Raw genomic sequence first — 16,006 nt, 5'->3', positions numbered from 1 at the left:
CAATTCCAACCTGCCCAGGTTTGGTCAGCAGATGCGAGAAGGTGGGTAATGAAGGGTTTATTGAGATACGAGGAAGCCCAGATCAAAAAGAAAGTAGAAAATGACTGTTTTCCTGGTAATATTCTAGGGAAGGAAAGGGCCGCTGTTAGCCCCCAAAACACTTCTGTGTCCGTTAGAAAAAGACGCCTTCTCTGGGCAGACAAAATCCCATGCCAGCACTTATGCCTCAGCCAGTATAGTATAGCTGGATTTCTGCCCTCTTTTCTCCTCTTGCCAAGCGTTCCCTGTGCACTTCACAACTTATAAACCCCTCATGTCACAAAGAAGGGAGGAAAAGGGAGAGAAACAGACAAGAATCACTCAGAAACTGAGATAGAGACAAGGAGGAAGGAAGAAGAGAAAGAAAGGCAGGAGAGAGGGGAGAAAAACTCAGAAGGAAAAAAGGAGGAGAAAGGGCGCGAATGCACACGCACACCAGACGCGTCAGACTTGTTTCTCTATGGTCAACTAACGCTTGGTAGTGAGAGAGGCGAGGCCAGGCCAGGCGGCTCCTCTAAAACATTCGTTTGGGTTTAAATGAACACATTCGTCTTAAGGACTGACACTCGCAATGCACTGGGCTTGAGACTCTGGACACAGATTCTGGAAATGGGCTTCCTGTCCTAAAAGGCCTACTGCCTGTTGGGGGAGCACAAAATGAAATAAAATGTCGGCCGGGCGCGGTGGCTCAAGCCTGTAATCCCAGCACTTTGGGAGGCCAAGACGGGCGGATCACGAGGTCAGGAGATCGAGACCATCCTGGCTAACACGGTGAAACCCCGTCTCTATTAAAAAATACAAAAAAGTAGTCGGGCAAGGTGGCAGGCGCCTGTGGTCCCAGCTACTCGGGAGGCTGAGGCAGGAGAATGGCATAAACCCAGGAGGCAGAGCTTGCAGTGAGCTGAGATCCGGCCACTGCACTCCAGCCTGGGCGACAGAGCCAGACTCAGTCTCAAAAAAAAAAGAAAAAAAGAAATAAAATGTCTACCGACCACTCTGGGAGCACCAAGGTACACAGTTAATTCTGACCAGAAAGGCTCCTTTCAGGCAAAGGCATGGAAGTCTTATGACTTTATTACACATTTAGAAAGTCAAGCTTGACCAGAACAACCAACTAACCATCCACCCATCCACCTAGCAATCAACCAGACAGGGTCCCTCCTCATATTACTAAGGTATGTAGTTGCTGGAGGCTTTAATAAAAATGCCAGCTGTCTTGTCAGTTTCAACCATCACCATTTTCTGTTAAAAACAAAAACAGCTGATCTAATTCACTCCACCTGCATCACCACGGCCACAAAAATTTCCCTCCTACCTACCCCCATCTGCTATGCGGCCTCATTTTGGAGATTCCTTTAATAGTATGGGGGAGAATCTTCTTATAGCACATGACATTTCCTCGATCACTACCTTGGTTACCAATTTAAAATCTTCCAAGCAGCTGAAACTTAGAAACATCTCTGTTGTTTAAAATTCTCCAAATATAGCTGAAAACAGCCCTGGTCATCATCAACTCTGTTTGTTAGCTGAGGAAATACCTAACAGTCAACTGGGAGCTACACCCTATCAACATGACCTGGCGTGTGTGGACGTATGCAGGAGGAGAGATGCTACAAGAGGGAGAATGAACAAAACAAAACCCACCTGCTGCATGTTTTTATCACAGCCAGCGCTCCAGGTCCTAGTTTTTTGTTTCTCATGGTAATTCATTCAACACATACTTGCCAAGCCCTCGCCTGAGTATTAAATACTGAACGAGGTTTTGCAGATACAGCAGCGAACGAAAGAGACTTAATTCCTGGCCTCAAGAAATTGACAATCTCATTTATAAAAAGAACTACAGCACACAATAAATTAATTATTCAATAAGGATTACTGAGTAGTAACCACAAGTGTGACTGAGGCAAAGTACAAGGCTCTAGGCCAAGTGTGTAACTGGGGCATCTGATAAGGTTTGCAAGACAGAGAAGAGCCCCACAAGGCACGCACCTAAATTAAGACAAGAAAACTTGTCATATTGAATCCCTATTCACTTCAGTAGGGACGGCACTAAGTTCAAGAAACCAAAGAAGCGTCCCAGAACCAGCAAACGAGACACAGGGTTTTATCAGTGGGAAACTTACCCAAAGAGATGGTGCGGTGGCAGCAGGCTAGACAAGAGAACCAACGCTGCTTGTTAAAAAGCATGCCGTTTGTACAGCACCTTCACTTAGAACCCTCTCCCAACAATCCCCACCTGGCAACCTTAATTTAACCCAACACAAAGAGCCTAGATCCCCTGTATGACCCAGGTTCCCGGGGAACAGGCTGGGGGCTCAGGTGTTCCTCACTGATAAAGAATGACTCTCCGGGTTGGCCACTCCCAGATTCCTGAGCTTGGAACCCACATTCAGATGTGTCTGCCATAAGGGTCATTCTCAGGGTATGCTTAAGTTATGTTACTGCTATCAGATGTGTCTACCATGCACCACTAAATAGGAGTTAGTCTGACAAAGAGGTAGGCGAGAGCAGGCCAAAGGGAGAACAGCCACACCGAAAACCTTGAGGCCAGTGTGACTTCCACACCCAGATCCTGAGAAGTGATGGTGGAGTATGTGGGGGTTAGATCACGGGCTCATAAGGCCAACTTAAGAGTAACCTCCGTTTGCTGTCTTTGAGTCTCAAGTATGGTTTTTCTTTTCGTCTCGGTTGTCTGAACAAGAAATATCTAGAAAGAAGTACCTGATCTTTATTGTGAGATGGCTGCGTCATGTGAATGCATCCTAAAAATGTCAATACAAGGAAGACAACCTTTGCATTTAAAAATATAGGACTACATGACACTCCAGTAGACCCTTCCCTACCTTCTCAGTTCCAAATACAGCTGCTGCACCATCCAAAAGACCCCACCCCACCCCTGCCCGCCTCTCTTAGCAATGCATTCAGAGCTTCCAGTAACTTCCATTAACTTGAGCTTCCTGACAGCTCACCTAAGGCTGCCCTGCTTCTCTGTGGGAAGAGAGCACAGCCTCTTAATGTTAACATCATCAGTTCCCTCTAAGAAGGTTTAATAGCACAAATGGCTTTAGTATATCCTCTTTGGGTCTACATTCCTGCCATTTATTCATTTTAATTCCTTTCTCATTCATTTTAATCAGTGAAATACTTAGAAAAAAAGAAAAGCTAGGAGAGGAAAATCCCAGAATTATAAGTTTAATAGTCCAAAAATGTATAAAAGATTTCAGTTCTTTTAAATTCCCTTCCCCTAGTCAGATTCAACTAAAGGTACACAATAGAGGGAGTCAAGGTATTCCTCTGACATTTACAATATAGGATTTTGCAGCTGAGTAAGAAATTGGCAGAAATCTTTCTGTTTCTGGCATTGCCGGAATTTGAGATACAGTGTGGTCTCCAGGGATGGGAGTTAAGTTCTGCGCTGGATTTCAACTCCGTTTAACTGCCAGTGGTAGTCGACAGCAGTCGTGATGATTCCTAGGCTGCAGGAAGGTGGTGTGTGGTCAGTGATAGGGTACAGGAGTGCTGCGTCACAGTAAGCATGCCACCCATTTCCCATCCCTGGCAGAGTCTTGAGAAAATTCATGGGCTTTTGAGCTTGACAACCTGTGGTTGAATGCTGGCTTAGCTATTTACCAGGTTTATAATCTTGAAATTGAAAGGACAAGGCCATAGAAGGGTCATCAGTCCCTGAGTCACTAACATCTGCTCTGACCTGGGGAACATTTTTCCTGTCCTCACTACTGAATGCACACAAACATGGTCACTCGAACAGTAATAACTCACATTTGATTCCTCTGTGGCCCTGCAGGATCACTTAACCTTTGGAAATTCTTTGGAAATCTTTCTATAGGTCTCTGTAAAGTCATCATCACAGGTGCATAAACAGGTCTATTCCTGCTAGTGCCTCTAGCCTACCAGGCTTAAAGGATCTTGCTGCCTCTCCCAGAAGTAGCCCATTTCCCTTCAATATGCCCCATGGCAAAACGGTCTCCGTTTTGCAGGTACAGTGGGGACCACTGCTCCTCCATCAGGTAGCACTCTGACCCCAGGAACCCTCTTAGTGCCTAGCTGGATTGTGATGTGCGGTAGAATTCTAGGAATGACTCACAGTGTGGGTCCTTCTGAGTGTAAGCGGAATCTGTAAATATGATGAGCAATCACTTCTGTGATTATGCTACCTTATTTGGCAAAAGAAAGATTATCCAGGTGGGTCCAACATAAACCTAAGGAACTCTTTAAAAGCAGAGTTTTCTCCAGCTAATGGTAGAGAGAGAAGGCAGAGAGATCGAAAGCACAAGAAGGACTTGAGGTGCTATTGCTTGCTTGAAGATGGACGGGCAACGTGGGGGAGAAATGCAGGTGCCTCTAGAAGCTGAAAGTGGCTCCCGGATGACAGCCAGAAAAAACATGGGAACCTCAGCCCTGCAACTGCAAGGAACTTAATTCTGCCACAACCTGAATGAGCTTGATACCAGATTTTTCCCCAGAACCTCCAGATAAGAGTCCAGCTCAACCAAGACCTTAACATCAGCTGTGTGAGACCCTAAGCAGAGAACACAGCCAAGCCTGCCTGCACTTCTGACCTACAGAACTGTGACGTAATGATGCTGTCTGGTATTGTGTTACACAGGATAGAAAACTAATGCCTCGCGAAAGGGGAAGAACAGCACTCCCAGAGCAGTGTTGTGCCCGCACTCATATTTTATAGTTCGGGTAAATGAATCTTTCTGATCTTATTTACAACCTCATTGTTTTCCAAAGACCAGACATGTGTCCAGTGGGCACTGGGCCTAAAGATAGTCATTATTTTGCTTTCAGAATTACCTTTCTCAGCTACTGGTTAAAACTCTTGTAGGCCTTATTTCTTTCTGACGAGTTCCTGTGGAAGGCTTTCCAATTCCACATTGAAGAGATGTATGAGGTTATCTTGATTCATTTACTCCTTCATTTATTCATTAAACAGTGGAATCCCATCACAAGCCAAGCTCTGTTCTAGGTTCTGGATACAAAGAAGGACACATTAAAGTCCTATCTCTCATTTCCATAAGGGGCAAAGAAGCAAACAGATACCTATCTATATTGGGTGATGCCAAGTGCCATGAAGAAAAATAGAGCAGGATAAGGGGATTAAGAGCAACCCAAGAGTGGAGAACGAATTTTACAGAGTGGTCTGCAAAACCTGAGAGGGGTGCCATTTGAGCAGGTGAAGAGTTAGCCATGCAGATGTTTGGGGGAAGAACATTGCAGTCGGGGGATTTGAGGGTAAGGGTGCTGAGGTGGGGCAGTGCTTGGCACGTTCAAGGACTGACATTGCTGGAGAGAAATGAGCAAGGAGGAGAGAAGCAGCAAATGAAACTAGTGACGTATCAGGGCTAGATCGTGCCAGGCACTATAGGCCACTGAAGAACTTTGCATTTGACCCTGAATGAGATGGAAAACATTGGATGGATTTAAACAGATGAGTTTCATGGTCTGACTTGCATTTCTAGGGGAGGGGAGATACAGAGGAGGAAAGATGAGCTAGTGGGCTAGTGCAGTTGTCCACTGAGAGTGGATGGTGGCTTGTCAGGGAGGTAGTAACGGAGGTAATGAGAAGCTATTGGATTCTGGATATATTGGAAGATTGTGGTAACAGATTTGTGGATGTCCTAGATATGGAAGCTAAATGAAAGAGAAGAGTCAAGAACAGCATATGCCTCTGTCTGAACTCCAGCAGAAGACGTGACTGAAGTTGTTTCCCAGGAGACACCCAGGTTTCCAGTCTGTTCTACCAGTTCTCCAGGAGCCACCAACATTCCTAAAGCCCAGTGGTGACATCCACACTTCACTTGAGACCCCTGATTTGATGAACAAAAATGTGGACACAGCCAAGCTTCTGTCAGGAGGCAAGAACCCAGGTGAGGCAAAATCTTCCAAGAAACAAAGATCCCTGGCTCAGCAGTCAGTCTGTTTTTGTTAACCATGAAAGGGCAAAATGAAGCATGACAGTGGTTCCTCAGGCCCTAATTCTTTTTTTTTTTTTTTTTTTTTTTTTTTTTTTTTTTTTTTTTTTGAGGCGGAGTCTCGCTCTGTCGCCACCCAGGCTGGAGTGCAGTGGCGCGATCTTGGCTCACTGCAAGCTCCGCCTCCCGGGTTGCCATTCTCCTGCCTCAGCCTCCCAGCTGAGACTACAGGGCACGCCCGGCTAAAAGTGAGACGGGGTTTCATTGTGAGCCAGGATAGTCTCGATCTCCTGACCTCGTGATCCGCCCGTCTCGGCCTCCCAAAGTGCTGGGATTACAGGCTTGAGCCACCGCGCCCGGCCCCTCAGGCCCTAATTCTAACACACTTACACATTTCTGCCAAACTCATTTGAGTATGACATTGAAGTTTGAAGATGACATCTGGAACTGCGTCCTAGTCTGAGTCTCAGCTGGAGAACTGGTCCAGACAGTATTTCACGGGTTCTACACCACCTCAACCCAATCACTGCTTTTGTATATGAGCAGAGAACAAGCCTTGGAATCCTGGCATTAAAATCACATGTGGTCTCTGAAGGTAGAATGTCACTTTATGAACAAGAGAAGTCTGAATAGAAGAAACCTTTTACACAGCTAAAAAGAGCTAGTCTACACAAAATGGTGCAGAGCCATTTCTCCCAGCTCCTCCCACTAAACACACTATAAAATTTGGAAATAGTGCAATAGGCCCCAAAGAAGACCAAAAAAAACAAGGTGAGCTGGTGTGGGATTCCAGGACTTGAAGAACAACACAAAAGGAAAGTGATGGGGCATCTTGTGTCTCAAATCAGGCCAAGGGGCCAGCATGAGACAGTAGGTGGTCAGTCCTAAAGCCTCTTGGTCCCCATAGTCCTGAGACTCTTCTCCCCAACTGTGAGACACTGGGTTGAGGGGCAGCGGGGAAGAGCCAGCAACCAAACTGACCCAAATAATACCACAAAGGTTCAGAAAATTAAAAAGCTAAAAAAAAAAACTTTAGCTCATAAATGATTCTGATATTTTTGTAGCTAAAGATTAATAGGATAGGCTGGCATATATAGCAGAGTTGAGCTGCAGGACCAATAAAATGTTCTCAGTAAAAGGTTTTCTCTAGAAATAGAGATGTCCAGGTAGGGTTGCTAGCAGTGAAAGCCCTTAACCTTACCTTTATATTTTAAACACAGGCAGATTGAGGTTAAATTGAAATACACAATTTTATTGGTATACAGGAAGTAAGAAAGAGACATTGGTCTGTATAAAGCTCTAAAATAAAATGTGATTTTCAGCTAAGGTGCTTTGGGGGAATACACATAAAAGAAGCTTTTGAATAAAATTGAAATGTGCTTTTGAGCAACATTTCAGGGCAGTGGACCCTTACCTGTATCAAGAAGGCCTTACTTTTTTCAGGCCAATTTAAATATGAAAATAGACCACCTTCCTGAATCAGACCAGAATTTAAGATCCTAGTGCCATCATGAAAAGTATTATTACAGGTGAGCAATGAGAAACTTTCGATAGTTCCCAAACTGTCCATATCTGAAGCAATAAACATCATAAGGTTGCCAGTTATCTGAAACCAAGCTGGGGAAGAAAGTAAAGTGTTGGGGTGGGTGGGAAGAAGATTGGTTCACCAACATTTCAAAGAAAATAGAGGTCAGATATAAGAAATCAGTTAAGGATTAACTCAAGAATGTGAAATAAAACATCCCATATGGAGTTGCTACGTAATCAGTCAAATAACCAAACTGCCCCTTCTCACCCTCCCTCTTCGAAGATAAGATCCCTCCATAAATGACCTGTTCTGTAAAGAACAGTGGGAAAAATCGGTTCTTAGAAAATTGATTTGAAGTTTTTTGGGGTTTTTTTTTGTTCTGTTTTGTTTTTTCCTTTTTTGAGACAAAGTCTCGCTTTGTCACGCAGGCTGGAGTGCAGCAGCACAATCTTGGCTCACTGTACCTGCGCCTCCCGGGTATGAGCAATTCTCGTGCCTCAGCCTCCCAAGTAGCTAGGACTACAGGCACACGCCTCCACGCCTAATTTTTTGGTAGAGATGGGATTTCACCATGTTAGCCAGGCTGGTCTCAAACTCTTGGCCTCAAGTGATCCGACCGCCTCAGCTTCTCAAAATGCTAGGATTACAGGCGTAAGCCACCATACTCAGCTGGAAAATCAAATTGGAATTTCAAGAAGAGAATTTCCCTAATACCACAAAGAGGTTTTAAAAACAAAAATTGTAGCTAATAAAATCTGGTTGGATATATGCCTTTCACAATGAAAAAGACTTCAAAATCTGTTGTACTTATGTAGAGAAGTATTTTTTCAATCAATACGAATCTGAAGACCACCAAGTCTGCAAAGGCTGAAACCTCTGTCAATTATTGAAAGGACAACTAGAGTCATGCAGCCAATTTCTCCCTGGAGCATGATGAAGGTGCTCACCGTCATCTCTCCAGCAACATCCTATGTGGTTTTCTGCAAGTGTCTTTATCTTAATTTCTAAGATTTAAAAAATGTAAAGAATTTCTAGCTTGCTAAAGTCTATATTAAAAGAATGGAATGTAATCCGCCAGATTAAAAGTGAGTTTAGGTTTTTTTGTGACTTTTTCTTCATTATAAAAATAGCACATACTCAATATGAAAAATACAAAAATGTATAAAGAAGAAAATGTTTAAAAACCCTTAATCTCACCATCTAACATTAAGTTCATTAAAAATTGGTTTGTATCTTTCTGGCATTTTCCCTAAACATATAATTTTTTTTTAAATTGGAATCACGCTACATGAAAAGTATATATCATTTTCCTCTTTATATCTCTTATTCTTCTATATCAATAAATACTTTTCAATACACGATTTTGAATCACCACATACTATTCTATCTCATAGATGTACCATAATTATCATCCTTATCATTGAATATTTAGTTCAGAACCAATTTTCTCTATTAAGAGTTTTAATGAATATTCTTGTATGTAAATATATTTTATGCCTAATAATTTATTTCTGATTTGCTCACAGAATTAGAATGGCTGAATCAAAGGGTATAATGTGTTTAAGACCATGGGCTAACTGACATACTGCTTTTTAGAGAGGTGAACTAGATTATACTCTAATCGGCCATGTGTAAGAATGCTTGCTTTACCATATCCTTGAAAGAAATTCGTGGGTAGGCTTCTGTTTCCAGCATCGGCCAACTAGATTGTTTCAAAGAAGCCTTCTGGCTGAGAATAACCAGAGAAGCAGGATAATACATGTTTTTAAAATATTTTTAAAGACATGAGACCTATCAAGAAAGTAAGACTTGTGAGGCAAAGATATGGCAGAGGAGAAAACCAAAAAAAAGCAAACCCACAATTCAGGGTCACGTTGATACTTACGGCTGTTACTGATGTTCAAAGTGAAAGTGGCAGCTAAGAGTCTGAGAAACAGAGAAAGGCTTTTAACAGCTCCAGATTTAACGGTCAAAACTTGGAAATCACTAAGAAGGAGGGACCCTGGTAAACACCCTGGGCTTTCAGGATTGGAAGCCTAAAATGTATGGGTTAACCAGCAATAGACCACACCTCACAGTTAAGGCAAGCATGACTGGATTAAGGTGATCAGCTTCCTTGCCTAAATGCCTTCCAGAAATGAAGTAAATCCTCTTGGGAAGGGATAGGATAATCCAGAGCCACAAATTATCTCTGCCATTTTTCATGAAGAATATCTGAAAAGTTCAATAAAGAATAAATAGGTATACAAAAAAAACAAGGCTAAAGAGAAAAGAAAATGAGAGAAAAAGAAACAGAAACAGAGCGGCAACAACAAAAACAATCCAGATACTGTAGATATAAGACACAGCTAGATATGTTCAATAAATTAACAAGAAGTTCTAACAAGAGTTAAAACCAGAAAATATAAAAAAGAATCAAATTACATTCTAAAACTGAAAACTATCGGTGAAATATAAAACTCAATAGATGGAAACAACATAATAATCCATCAACAGATGAATGAATAAAATATGGTACATGTATACATTATTATCAGAAATAAAAACAAATGAAGATTGATACATGGTACAACATGGATCCACCTTGAAAACACCCTATGCTGGATGAAAGAAACCAGCCACAAAATACCACATACTGAAAATGTCAAAAACAAGCAAATCTATAGAAGAAAGGAGACTAGTGGTTGCCCAGAGGTGGGCATGATGGGAGGTTAAGTGGTGATGGCTAAGGGGTCAGGGTTTCTTTTCCAGGGAATAAAAATGTTCTAAAAATGTTCTAAATGTAAAAAAGAAATGTGGTGATGGATACACAACCATGTAAATATACTAAAAGCCACTGAATTATACACTTTAAATGGGTGAATTGTATAGTGTGTGAATTAATGTCTCAATAAAGCTGCTTTAAAAAAATCCTCATAGCATGATTCCAAATGGATAGATTTAAAAGTCAGTTAGGTACAGTTCAAGACAGGTGTGGTGGTGCATGCCTCTTGACCCAGCTACTTGAGAGGCTGAGGCAGGAGGAACACTTGGGCCCACTAGTTCGAGGTTACAGTGAGCTATGATCACACCATCGCACTCCAGCCTGGGTGATAGAGTGAGACCCTGTCCCTAAAAAAAAAAAAAAGAACATACAAGAAAAAGATACTATTAAAAAGATGGTTAGTAAAGTGGAATATAGGCCAAAATAAAATGTATTGACTGACACGAAGGGACAAAAAGATGGAAAATACAGGAAAAATACTTAAGAGTTATACTATACGGACATGGTGAAAAGTCTGACAGACCTATAATGGGAGTTCTAGGGGGAAAAAATAGAGCAAAAGTAACAGCTGAAGAAATAACCAGGCCGGGCGCGGTGGCTCACGCCTGTAATCCCAGCACTTTGGGAGGCCGAGGCGGGCGGATCACAAGGTCAGGAGATCGAGACCACGGTGAAACCCCGTCTCTACTAAAAATACAAAAAATTAGCCAGGCGCGGTTGTGGGCGCCTGTAGTCCCAGCTACTTGGGAGGCTGAGGCAGGAGAATGGCGTGAACCCGGGAGGCGGAGCTTGCAGTGAGCCGAGATCGCGCCACTGCACTCCAGCCTGGGCGACAGAGCGAGACTCTGTCTCAAAAAAAAAAAAAAAAAGAAAAGAAATAACCATGACCCTCAATGTTCCAACAGAAAAAAGATACTAACCAAGCTCCATTAGCCACAAGAAAGATACATAGAAGGAAATAGCACCTAGAAAATATCACACTTACATTTTCGAAAATAAAAGCCAGGAGGAAATTAGAAAGGCAGGAAGATAAAGTCTCATTATAAAAAAAAAAAAAAAGAAGATAAAGGCATTTTTCAGTCAAACAAAACTAAGGGAAAAAAATCACCACAGAAGCTTCACACTAAAGGAAATACTGACTTTTTGTTTGTTTGTTTGTTTTTAGATGGAGTCTTGCTCTTATCACCTAGGCTGGAGTGCAGTGGCAGGATCTCGGCCCACTGCAGCCTCCGCCTCCTGGGTTCAAGTGATTCTCCTGCCTCAGCCTCCTGAGTAGCTGGGATTACAGGCATCCGCCACCATGCCCAGCTAATTTTTGTACTTTTAGTAGAGATGGGGTTTTGCCACGTTGGGCAGGCTGGTCTTGAATTCCTGTCCTCAGGTGATCTGCCCGCCATGGCCTCCCAAATTGCTGGGATTACAGGCGTGAGCCACCACACCCGGCCAATACTGACATATTCTTTAGGTTGAAGAAAGATGACTTCTCAATGAAGCAAGGAGATGCCAAAAGGAGTAACAACCAAGAGAACTAGTGACAATATGGGTAAATGTAAAAGAATACCAACTCTATAACATAATCGCATCCTCTAGTATTTAAAATTTATATAGAATCAACACATATGTCAACAATATCACATAAGTTGATGGGGAGGGAAGTAGATTTAAAGTCCTTACATTGTTTGGGAGAGGTAAGGCATTGTTTTATTTTTTAAAAAGTCAGTAATTTAAGATAACTACTAAAAGAATATAAATATTAAGAGAATATTTGAATTATGAGAAATAATTAATTCACAAGAGCCAATAAAGATTAGAAAAAGAAAGATAACAAGTGGGAAAAATAGCCTTTACTAAAATATATCAGTAAATACAGTATATCTATATTACATACTCAAATTGAAATATAAAGATTGGTAGATTAGACTTAATAAAAATCAGCCATATACGGCTGATAGGAAACAGGTACTAATTATAACAGCATTTAAATATTGAAAGTAAAGAATTGTGTGATGTGTGAATCCATTGGTCAGATAAAAAAAGAAGAAAGAGATAGGACACTGGAATGCTGAGCAAAGAATTCGCTGCTACAATTTATTAAGTATCAGGAAAATAAACACTGAGGCAGGGTTAATTACCAGAGATAAATAAGGATGTTTCACAAGATAAAATGGTCAATCCACCAGGATCATATACAATTCTGAAATTGTATGTACCTAACCCATATTTGTATGAAAAATATATAAAGCCAAAATAACAGAAGTAAAAGGACATGCAAAAAAATCACAATTACAATGAGAGATTATAACATAACTCAATAATAGAAGAACAAGCAAACAATAAATCAGTAAGGATACAGATTAGGGCAACAGGATTACAAAACGGGCCTAATTGACATATTTAGAACACTGCACATAATTTCAGAATGCACATATTTTCAAGTGCACACAGAATATTTACCAAAATTGACCATATGTTGGAGAATAGGGCAGGTCTCAAAAATTTCAAAGAAAAAAAATCATACATGCTATATTCCCAGGGGACTCCAAAATTCACCTAGAAATTAACAACAAAAAAATAACTAGAAAACATATTTGGAAAGTAAGAAATCCAATGCTAAATAACCCAAGATTCAAATAAAAAATTATAATGGAAATTAGAAAATATTTTGAACTAAATGATAATGAAAACATATCAAAGTTTATGAATCACAGTCAAAGCCTTATTTAGAGGGAAATTTATGGCCTAATAATCTAGTCAAGAAAAAGAACTGGAAATCAATTTATCTGAGAAACTATTTCAAGAAGTTTTTAAAAAGCAAATTAAATTTAAATAAAAAATAAAAGATATTACTGAAATAAACATAGGAGAGGAGAAACTAAGGGAAAAAGTTGGTTCATTCAGTAGACTAATAGCCTAGATCAGGAATAAGATAACTTCTTCTGTAAAGGACCAGATAAATTTTTTTTTTTTTTTTTTTTTTTTTTTTTTTTTTTTTTTTGGTCGTTGCAGACTTTACGGTCTCTGTGAAACTCTTTATCTCCGGCATTGTGGTGCTGCTATAGATAATATACAAATGAATAAGTGTGATTGTGTCCCAACAAAAGTTTATTTTATTAAAACAGACCCCAGGCTAGAGTTGGCCCAGGGCTGGAGCTGGCCAGCCCAACAAAATGAGCCGTGGTCAGGGGTGTGAGTTTCTATGAAGAGAGAGCGCTCACACAACTAAAATTAGGGCTGAGAAAGAGCACATCATTACAGGTCCTATTAGACATTAGAAAGCTCATAAGAGATCATTGTGAACAACTTTAGGCCAAATAATTTAAAATTTTAGATGAAATAAACCCTAAGGAAAGTGCAACTTATCAAAACCAAATGCAAACTCAAAATAGTTCTCCATCTATTGAAGCCTTCCCTTAATGAAAATTCTAGATCCAGATTTCACCAGAGACTTCCATGAAATATTTATGGAAAAAAATTACCTAAAATAGACAAATTCTGTAAAGTATTAAGAGACAATCCTCACCAAATCATTGAGGACAGCATGACACTGAAACCAAAATTTGCCAATGACATTACAATAAAAGACAATTAGAGCTCCAGCTCGCTCACATTTACACAGATGCAAAAAATGATATACAAAGTTTTAGTAAATCAAATGTAGCCACCTACAAAAGAGATAATACACCATGAACAATTTGGGTTTAAGAAAAAAAGTTGGGTTTCACACTCAAAAATCAATGTATTTTTAAAATAACTTCCAAAAGAGGCTACCATGGCCTCTAGGAAGGGGACACTCACCTTGCCGCCGAAGCTGCCCAGCAGGAGGAGGAGCTCAGTTCGCGGAAGCAGACGCCCATGGACGCTTCTGGCAAAGCAGAAGCCAGAGCCTGAGCCCCTGGTTCTGTCTTCGGACGGCCACCAAGTCGAGACTGCGCTCAGCCAACAGCTAGTGCTGCCTGCGCTGGCGTGTGCAGAAGTTTGCGCACGACTATGTACCAGCAGCGCGGGCTGCAGTTTGAAGGGCTGGCTGCTGCTGGGCCTGGGCCTTTTCTGCCTCTGCTGCCTCACCTTGGCCATGGATGCATTTCCTAAATCCAGGCCCTCACACCAGACACCGCGCTGACCTGGCCGGCCGCTAGGACCTGATGGTGACTGTTCGGACAACCGGCCGATCACCACATGGTTAATAAATGCTGGCCAGCCTCTCCTGGGCTTGGAGGATCAAGTGACAGTCTACCATTTGCTATCCTTTCGTCTTCCCCCAAACCACTTCCAACCAGGCAGAGGGAGTGTGGGCAGGGGACATCCAGGGGTGGCGGTGAGACGGGGGTCAACGTGTAGTAATGGGATGCTGGGTTGTCTGCCCATGCTGGAAGTGCTGAGATCTCTGCTGTTTGGGCCTCTTCGCAGTAGCAGCCTGTTGCTCTTGTGTCCGAAGCTGGTTCCTTCCTGTGGGCTCTTGGTCTTGCTAACTTCAAGAATGAAGCCGCGGACCTTCCCTGTGAGTGTTACAGCTCTTAAAGGTGGCACACACCCGAAGAGCAACCAGCAGCAAGATTTACTGTAAAGAGCAAAAGAACAAAGCTTCCACTGCCTGAAAGGTGACTAGAGGGTTGCCGCTGGGGGCTTGGGGGGCTGGCCAGCTTTTATTCTCTTATTTGTCCCTGCTCACCTCCTGCTGATTGGTCCATTTTACAGAGTGCTGATTGGTCCATTTTACAGTGTGCTGATTGGTCCATTTTACAAACCTCTAGCTAGCCGCAGAGCGCTGTTTGGCACGTTTTACAATCCTAACCACAGAGTGCTGATTGGAGCATTTTATAATCCTCTTGTAAGACAGAAAAGTTCTCCAAGTCCCCAGCTGACCCAGAAGTCCAGCTGGCTTCACCTCTCATTCTTAGATGCCTTCATAGGGTATTTCCATAGTATACAGTTGCAGCGTGCTTGTGGGGCCTGCCTACGGTGACAGATCTGGAGAACTACAAGGCGTTCTGTGGCTCCTCAGTGGTGCTCCCCGCAGTTGCGGAAGGTTGGAATTCTATCACAGACTATAAGCGACTTCTGGATTCTGAGACAACCCACCTTAGGCGGGACATCAGGCCTCATATGGTGGTGGATATGTGTCATTTGACTCATGCCCTACACATTCCTTTGAAATCTTCAAAATAGAGAAATACCAAAGAGACTGAAACTGCTAAGAGAAGCAAACCCAGAGAGGAAGTCAGGCAAACAGGAAGAGGCAACTCTTCCCTTTTGTGTGATTTGCAAACTGAGCAAAGCTTTCCAGAAAGCCTTGAAGATCCTGCAGTTCTTGACAGTGACCCAAGAGTTAGACTCTAACAGTTCAGGATGTTGTGGTGGGGCAGCCTGAGCTGCCAAAATTGACTAAACATTTCTGCAGTATGTGGTATAGTCTGACCTCAGAAAGCTGTGGATTACCGTAGTACTCGAAGATCGATTCCTTTGCATTTTTCAGAGAAGAGCCCAGAATTCTACAATATCTGTAATTATATGGACTTCTTTTGTAAGGAGCTCTTTGTAGTTTACCAGATAGTCATTTTATGCCTGGAATTGAAGTGTAATAAACTTAGTCTTACTGAATTGATCACGGATGATATACGTAAAGGCAGTTTATTGTTTAGTGAGGCATTCTTTGGGTCTTCTCATTCAAATGATAGACTGTATCCTACAGAAATAAGTGTTTTAATATGTAAATTTTCTTAACTATCAGAGAAGTCA

This window comes from Macaca thibetana, chromosome 17 (assembly GCF_024542745.1).
Source record: "Macaca thibetana thibetana isolate TM-01 chromosome 17, ASM2454274v1, whole genome shotgun sequence".
NCBI classification, from domain to species: Eukaryota; Metazoa; Chordata; class Mammalia; order Primates; family Cercopithecidae; genus Macaca; species Macaca thibetana.
The sequence above is the reverse complement of the archived record's forward strand: the minus strand, read 5'-3'. Positions refer to the sequence as shown.